This window comes from Triticum urartu, unplaced genomic scaffold (assembly GCF_056163025.1).
Source record: "Triticum urartu cultivar PI428250 unplaced genomic scaffold, HENAU_Tu73 scaffold2, whole genome shotgun sequence".
In the NCBI taxonomy this organism is placed as follows: domain Eukaryota; kingdom Viridiplantae; phylum Streptophyta; class Magnoliopsida; order Poales; family Poaceae; genus Triticum; species Triticum urartu.
Window position 1 is genome coordinate 3,414,208 of NW_028260368.1, and position 8,772 is coordinate 3,422,979.

Sequence of the window (8,772 nt, forward strand, 5' to 3'; positions counted from 1 at the left end):
CCGCATTGAAAGCGGGGCCATTCGTTGAAGATAAGAGTATATCGAACCCATATGTCGTCTTGCCATGAGCAGATTGTATCCATTGGGCAAATATAGGTTCGATCAAGATTTGCTTTTCTGGAGTACCAAAAGCAAGCATGACGTCGTTATGAACATAAAGGCCCAAGGTATGGAATCCTAGAAAGAGGCTAGCCCAACTTAAATGAGATATGATAGCTTCTTTATGGTCTAACATTCTTGCCAATACATTATCCTCATTCTGTTCCGGATTGTAATCCCTAATGAAAAAAATAGCTCCATGAGCAAAAGCCCCTGTCATGATGAACCCTGCAATATATTGGTGATGAGTATATAAAGCAGCTTGAGTAGTAAAGTCTTGTGCTATGAATGCATAAGGAGGTAAAGAGTACATATGTTGAGCTACTAAGGAAGTAATAACCCCTAAAGAAGCTAGAGCAAGACCTAACTGAAAATGAATCGAATTGTTGATTGTGTCATAAAGGCCCTTATGCCCACGCCCTAATCGACCCCCCGGAGGAGTATGCGCTTCTAAAAGATCTTTAATACTGTGCCCAATTCCGAAGTTAGTTCGATACATGTGACCGGCAATGAGAAAAATAAATGCAATAGCTAAATGATGGTGAGCCATATCGGTCAGCCACAAACTTTGTGTTTGTGGATGGAATCCCCCAAGAAGAGTTAGAATGGCAGTTCCCGCTCCTTGAGCGGTACCAAATAAATGATTACTCGAATCAGGGTTTTGGGCATAAAGATTCCATTGACCCGTCAAAAGGGGTCCCAACCCCTGGGGATAGGGTAATACATCTAAGAAATTATTCCATCGAACGTACTCCCCCCTGGATGCGGGAATAGCAACATGAACTAAATGTCCTGTCCAAGCCAAAGAACTTACCCCGAAAAGTCCTGACAAATGATGATTGAGACGAGATTCCGCGTTTTTGAACCACGAAAGGCTTGGTTTCCATTTGGGTTGTAGATGTAACCAACCCGCTATTAAGGACAGCGTAGAAAGAAATAATAGAAAAAGAGCTCCAGTATAAAGATCCTCATTGGTGCGTAATCCTATTGTATACCACCACTGATAAACTCCAGAATAAGCAATATTCACTGGACCAGCAGCACCTCCTCGAGTAAAGGCTTCCACAGCGGGTTGACCAAAATGAGGATCCCAAATCGCATGAGCAATAGGTCTTACGTGTAAAGGATCCTGTATCCATGATTCAAAATTTCCTTGCCAAGCTACATGAAACAGATTTCCGGACGTCCATAGAAAGATTATTGCTAATTGCCCAAAGTGAGAAGCAAAAATGTTCTGATAAAGACGTTCTTCAGTAATATCATCATGACTTTCGAAATCATGTGCGGTAGCAATACCAAACCAAATACGACGAGTAGTGGGGTCCTGAGCTAAGCCTTGGCTAAACCTGGGAAATCTTAATTCCATAATGCCTTTCAAATCCTCCTAGCCACTATCCTACTGCAATAATTCTCGCTAAGAAGAATGCCCATGTCGTGGCAATTCCACCCAGAAGGTAATGGGTTACTCCTACAGCGCGTCCTTGTATAATGCTCAAGGCTCTAGGCTGAGTAGCAGGAGCAACTTTTAATTTGTTATGAGCCCAAACGATAGATTCAATGAGTTCTTGCCAATAACCACGGCCGCTGAATAAAAACATTAAACTGAAGGCCCAGACAAAATGAGCACCTAAGAAAAAAAGACCATATGCAGATAATGAAGAACCATAAGACTGAATGACTTGCGATGCCTGTGCCCACAAGAAATCTCGAAGCCACCCATTAATCGTAATGGAACTCTGTGCAAAGTTTCCCCCTGTAATATGAGTTACCACCCCTTGATCACTTATAGTACCCCCAAACATCCGACTGCATTTTCCAACTGAAATGGAAAATGACTACCGAAATTGCATTGTACATCCAGAATAAACCTAAGAAAACATGATCCCAGGCGGATACTTGACATGTTCCCCCTCGGCCAGGCCCATCGCAAGGAAAGCGAAAACCTAGATTTGCTTTATCGGGTATCAAACGGGAACTCCGAGCAAATAAAACACCTTTCAAAAGTATTAATACAGTCACATGTATGGTAAATGCATGAATGTGATGGACTAAAAAATCTGCGGTTCCTAATGGAATAGGTAACAAAGCCACTTTGCCACCTACTGCTACTAACTCGCCGCCTCCCCACGTTAAGCTAGTACTTGTTGTTGCACCAGGAGCTGTTACGCCAGGCGCAGTAGCATGGATATTTTGTACCCATTGAGCAAAGATAGGTTGTAATTGTATGGCAGTATCCGAAAACATATCTTGTGGACGGCCTAAAGCACTCATGGTATCATTATGAATGTACAAGCCAAAACTGTGAAAACCTAGAAATATACATACCCAGTTAAGGTGGGATATGATTGCATCGCGGTGTCTAAGGACGCGATCTAATAGATCGTTGTATCGAGTAGTTGGATCATAGTCTCTTACCATAAAAATTGCTGCATGTGCAGCAGCACCGACTATTAGAAATCCGCCAATCCACATGTGGTGTGTGAACAAGGAAAGTTGTGTACCATAGTCAGTAGCTAGGTATGGATAGGGAGGCATAGAATACATATGATGAGCTACAACAATGGTTGTAGAGCCTAGCATAGCTAGGTTAAGAGATAATTGAGCATGCCATGACGTTGTTAAGATTTCATAAAGACCCTTATGGCCTTGTCCTGTAAATGGGCCCTTGTGAGCCTCCAAAATATCTTTAAGTCCATGGCCAATACCCCAATTGGTCCTATACATATGACCTGCGATTAGGAAAAGAATAGCAATAGCTAAATGATGGTGCGCAATATCGGTCAGCCAGAGACCACCGGTTACTGGATCTAGTCCTCCGCGAAAAGTCAGAAATTCTGCGTATTTGGACCAATTTAAAGTGAAAAAAGGGGTTGCTCCTTCGGCAAAACTAGGATAAAGTTGAGCCAAAAGGTCCCGATTCAAGATAAATTCATGAGGAAGTGGTATCTCTTTAGGATCCACCCCAGCGTCAAGAAATTGGTTAATTGGTAAAGATACATGAATTTGGTGCCCCGCCCAAGAAAGAGACCCAAGTCCTAATAATCCCGCTAAGTGGTGATTCAACATGGATTCTACATCTTGGAACCAGGCCAATTTGGGAGCGGCTTTGTGATAATGGAACCAACCAGCAAAAAGCATTAACGCTGCAAAAATCAATGCACCAATTGCAGTACAATAGAGTTGTAATTCACTAGTTATTCCAGATGCTCGCCAAAGCTGAAAAAAACCAGAGGTTATTTGGATTCCTCGGAAACCCCCGCCTACATCACCATTCAATATTTCTTGCCCTACTATAGGCCAAACTACCTGAGCACTGGGTCCAATGTGAGTAGGATCACTTAGCCATGCTTCATAATTGGAAAAACGGGCGCCATGAAAGTACATGCCACTCAACCAAAGAAAGATAATGGAAAGTTGCCCGAAATGAGCACTAAAGACTTTTCGAGAAATCTCCTCCAAATCACCAGTATGACTATCGAAATCGTGAGCATCAGCATGTAGGTTCCAGATCCAAGTGGTAGTATCAGGGCCCTTAGCTAGTGTTCTTGAGAAATGGCCGGGTCTGGCCCATTCCTCAAAGATGTTTTTACAGGATCCCTATCCACAACAATTTTTACTTCTGGTTCCGGCGAACGAATAATCATTAAGTCCTCCTCTTTCCGGACAAGACATACAAAGAGACCCGCCAACTGTCTTTTTAGTGAATCTTTGAAAGATATATATTTTGAAAGATAGATTTTGAAAGATAGATTTTGAAAGATAGATATTGTGATTAGTTCTTTTCTTTACTATCTACCATCCTTCTATTTTTTTTTAGTTATTCACTGGAGCAATTATATATTGAAGTCAATCCGAGGCAAGTGTTCGGGTCTATTATGACATAAAGATTAGGTGCCTAACGGACATTGTTTATCTTGAAAAACAAATATTTCTCGACGTAAGAAAAAAAATCTTTTTTATTTTTAATTTAAGAAACTAGTGTATTTTTTTTGAGGGCATAAGCTCCTATCTATATCTACTTTCCTTGAGCATAATATAGGGTTTTTTATTTGATTCTAAATTCCAAGATAACTCATTAGAATTATTAATAAGATGGTCCCTAATATATTAGCAATATTTAGATTGCCCCCTCTTTTTATTCACTTTATTACTTCTATTCTAGACCCTATCCCTATGGTTTATTCTTATGAAATATCATATAAAATAGAAGGTATAAGAAATGGATATAATGAAATTCTTGATTCGATCTTACGACCTAATTTATTTGATTAATGGATCAACAACCAAACCACCCATTTTATGAAAAAGAAGGAGCATGGTCTTATTCAAATTCAAAGCGCTTCGTAATCTTCAACCAGTTCTGTGCTTCAATATAATTTCCCGGAGTAAGCGCTATAGCTTGTTTCCAATATTCAGCAGCTTGATCAAACCAAGCTTCCGCAATTTCCGAATCACCCTGTAGAATGGCCTGTTCTCCTCGGTCGGAATAGGAAGTTCCTTCCCTTAGAACCGTACTTGAGAGTTTCCTACCTCATACGGCTCAGAAATTGCTATCTGAATTTCCCCTATCTTAACTGAATTCGATTTATCAAAAATCGATCCAATTTGTTCTTGGGTTAAGCAGAAGAAATTAATTACCTAAGTTTCAAACCCTAATTTTTATCAATAATCAGTTTGATCTTTTTCCCACCTTCAGAAGAATGAAGCATAGATAGATATAGAGCCTTCGTTCAAATTTTCTGAGAGGTAACTATCCCGGTTTCATATATGAAATCTCTATAGAATCCTTGAAAAAGACTTTTTTCCATAAGAAAGAAAAAAGAACTTACTATCTTTGGGATCTGATACTACACCGCTGCTTAATCCCTTAGTGGATCGGCTCTATTACATAAGCGGATTCCTAAATTTTGCCCCATATCATGGGATAAGTAAGCAGTTTTTTTTAGTTGTATCGACCCAGTCGCTCACTAATTGATCTTTACGGTGCTTTCTCTATCAATTTGAGAAACTTTATCCATAGAGTAGTAGTATAGGCCATACTTTCTTCGTTTTTTGATTCTCGTGAAGTGTCCTTCCTTCCTACAGCTGATAGGGAAAAATCGTTGTTTTTACGATCCCTATGTAGAAAGCCCTTTTTTTCTAGTATTTACTAGAAAATTTGATCCTCTCTTTTTTTTTTTTCTTTCTATAGTGGAGATAGTCGCACGTAATGACAGATCACGGCCATATTATTAAAAGCTTGCGGTAAGAAGGGGTTTCGTTCTAGTGCCCGGAAATAATATTCCAAAGCCTTTGTATGCTCTCCATTGCTTGTGTGTATAAGGCCTATGTTATAGAGTATATAACTTCGATCATAGGGATCGATTTCTAGTCGCGTAGCTTCATAATAATTTTGCAAAGCTTCCGCATAATTTCCTTCGGATTGAGCCAACATCCGTTACGGTCGTTCATTCTATTCAAAAAATCTCCGTTCCAAAACCGTACATGAGGTTTTCATCTCATACGGCTCCTCCCTTCTGTACATAATAGTACTAAGCGAAATAATCTATAGAATCAAAATAGAATTAGTCCCGTCTCATTATGAACCGAAAGGGGCTGGTATTTTTCCAAGAAATCTCTAGCCAACCTTCCCACAAGAGGTTTTTCTTAACACCAATGAATTCTATTAATGCTAGAGGAAAACGATAGCTCCAATAATTTCTTTGTTCTCAACGCCTCCTATTTAGAGGAATTAGCTACTTCAACGATCTTTGATGGTTATAGGGGTATCCAAAGTACAAACCTGATGGTTGTTTGTTATCCCAACCATTCTTCCCAGCCCTGATACCGATCAGGAAAGGGGTAATTTCTAACAAAGTTTTTCTCTTGTTGATTCCTATTTCTAGGTGTAGTGCTTTTCTCCCCTATGCTGCCTACGGATACTAATAGAGTAGGATTGGCCTGTAATCCATACCATACCATATCCTGTAGGTGTAACCTTTCGCTCAATACTCAAATCTACAATTGAAGTATCTGAAGCCGCATCAATCGAGGATACACGACGGAAGGAATTGTTAGTTCGCCTCACCTTCCCGAAGCGTGGGTTTGTTTGCTTTACAAATTTGGTTCTCTCTATGCCAACCCCCCTCTCTTTTTCGTAAGACTGAGGTATAGGTAGGGCTAAAAAAAAGCAAAAAAAAGAGTCAAATCGCACCATCTCTATAATAAGTAAATGCCTTTTTTTCTCCTGAGGTTGTCGGAATTATTCGCAATAAAATATTGGCTACAATTGAGGAGGTCTTATCAATGAAATTTCCATTTCCACGGGATCTAGGCATAATTCCCAACCCATTCTATATAGAATTGTTTTCATTCCTTCACAAAATAACATAAAAACAAACACATTCGATTCTTATAATTATAAATAGATTGATCCATATGCTCTACTCTAAATCCATATGCTTTAAATGGATAAGAGAGATATGGATTTTCCGCTCAGCTCAAATTGTATCCTTTTCCTTCTGCTTGGACACGAAGAGATATGAAATATTTGACTAAGACTGGATTTCATTCCACTTTCCTATTTCTGAACAACAACTTATGTTATCAACTATTTCGTGTTTTCAAAGTTATTAATTGTCTCATACCCTATTTTTGATTTCGATAGTATGGTGTAGCGTATCTTATGCAAACGGAATTCTAAGGTTTCTTTATTTTATTATGCAATAAGAAGAATTCTTCCATTTTCTTTTTCTTTAGTTGCGGGAAAACCCAAATTAAAACTTTTATTTTATAGCGAGCGCAATTTCTAGTAAAAAATCCTGTATCCTTCCACTTAGATCAAAAGGAATTTTTCCAATAGAACTATGGAACCCCCGAGTGGTTGCGGTTGTACCTGTACTGCAGGAATAAGAAAACTCGCTATTCACTCAGTTTATTTTCCATAATAAGTTATGTAGGAGAGATGGCCGAGCGGTTCAAGGCGTAGCATTGGAACTGCTATGTAGACTTTTGTTTACCGAGGGTTCGAATCCCTCTCTTTCCGTTTTTCTTAATTCATCAACGTTAAGGATCACAATGTATCAAATCAAATAACAATTTTTTCCAGCAATAATATAATATCTTATATTATCTTATTTTGATTTAATAGAAATTAGAAATTCTCTATAGCAAATTACTGTGGTATGTAAAATACACATAGAGGAAAAAAGAAAAAAGGATCCTAATCCTAGGGTTAATCAATTTTAGCTAGTTGATGGGAAAATACAAATTAATGGTAATGGTCTTAGGGCGATTTAGTTCGGGGAAAGGGGAAGGGGAAGAAAATTCTATGAACCTTTCCTTTTTTCGTTAAGTTCAAGTCTGACGAGAGTAATATTCTACAACTAACAACTCATTTATTTTGAGACCGACCCACTTCCTATCTAGGATTTTATTTACTAGTCCTTTATATTCCAACGTGTCAATCGCCAAATGCTTTGGCAATTTCCCCGGGTCCGATGAAGCAATATAATTTTGAACCAGACCTTTTGATCTTTGGTTATCTTTCGTAGTAATAATATCTCGGGGTTTGCAACGAAAACTTGGTATATTGACTATACGACCATTAACTAAAATATGTCTATGGTTGACTAATTGGCGGGCCCCAGGAATGGTTGAAGCCATACCCAATCGAAAAAGGATATTATCCAAACGCATTTCAAGTAATTGTAGTAAAACCTGGCCTGTTGACCTTTTTGCTTTTCCAGCGATATGTACATATCTAAGTAATTGTCGTTCTGTCAGACCATAATGAAAACGCAATTTCTGTTTTTCTTGAAGACGAATACGATATTGCTCCTTTTTCCCAGAATTGAATTTTTTTTTAAGATTACTTCCGGATTTAGGTGTTTTTCTAGTGAGTCCTGGTAAAGCTCCCAGACGGCGTATTTTTTTTAAACGAGGTCCTCGATAACGGGACATGAAGACTCCTTTTTTTATTTTATTGAAATTTCATTTTACACAATTAATTTCATTGTATTTACATTACAGAATACATCGAAATTAAAACTGAATTAAACTACAGGATAAACAGAGTAAAATCAACTAAAGTACCCCAAAAAATGGAATTTCATCAAAATCTTTTTTTTTTGTATATATATTATTTATTTTATTGTTTTGTATCTAGCAAAATTGTAAGGTAAAAAACATAAAAGATCCTGGATTCTCCATTTAATTCGGAAAAAAAGAGATTCTTGTTCGTAGAACATCGATAGAGAAAAAAAAGCCGACTATCGGATTTGAACCGATGACCCTCGCATTACAAATGCGATGCTCTAACCTCTGAGCTAAGTGGGCTTACATAACGGAAATAGTGTAACAAATAGAAATAGGTATAGTATAGGAAATCCGTAAAATCTCAGATATTAGTTATTAATCTTAGCTATTAACTAGTTCTAAATTTGAAGTTATACTTATAAAAATAAAAAAATACTAAAACTTCTTAAAGATAAAGTTAGCTTGATATGCTTAACTATAGGATATTAAAAAATAAAATTATAGAATTTATTGGTATTTTCATTCGATCATTATAGACTTTATTATTTGTTAATAATTTGAGGATTAATATTTCACTAAGGGGAACATAGAGTCAGAGTAAATAAAATTGCTAATTCTGATTAGAAAAAAAGAATAAATATCAAGCGTTATAGTATA

At 37.7% G+C, this 8,772-nt stretch overlaps 2 non-coding genes across 2 annotated transcripts; one reads left to right on the forward strand and one right to left on the reverse strand.

The window, feature by feature from the left end:
* Positions 1-7,036: 7,036 nt before the first annotated feature.
* TRNAS-GGA (transfer RNA serine (anticodon GGA)) lies at positions 7,037-7,123 on the forward strand. Its single transcript has one exon. It is a non-coding gene; the product is annotated as a tRNA-Ser (tRNA).
* Positions 7,124-8,342: 1,219 nt separating this feature from the next.
* On the reverse strand, positions 8,343-8,415 carry TRNAT-UGU (transfer RNA threonine (anticodon UGU)). The gene has a single exon. It is a non-coding gene; the product is annotated as a tRNA-Thr (tRNA).
* Between the last annotated feature and the right edge of the window lie 357 nt (positions 8,416-8,772).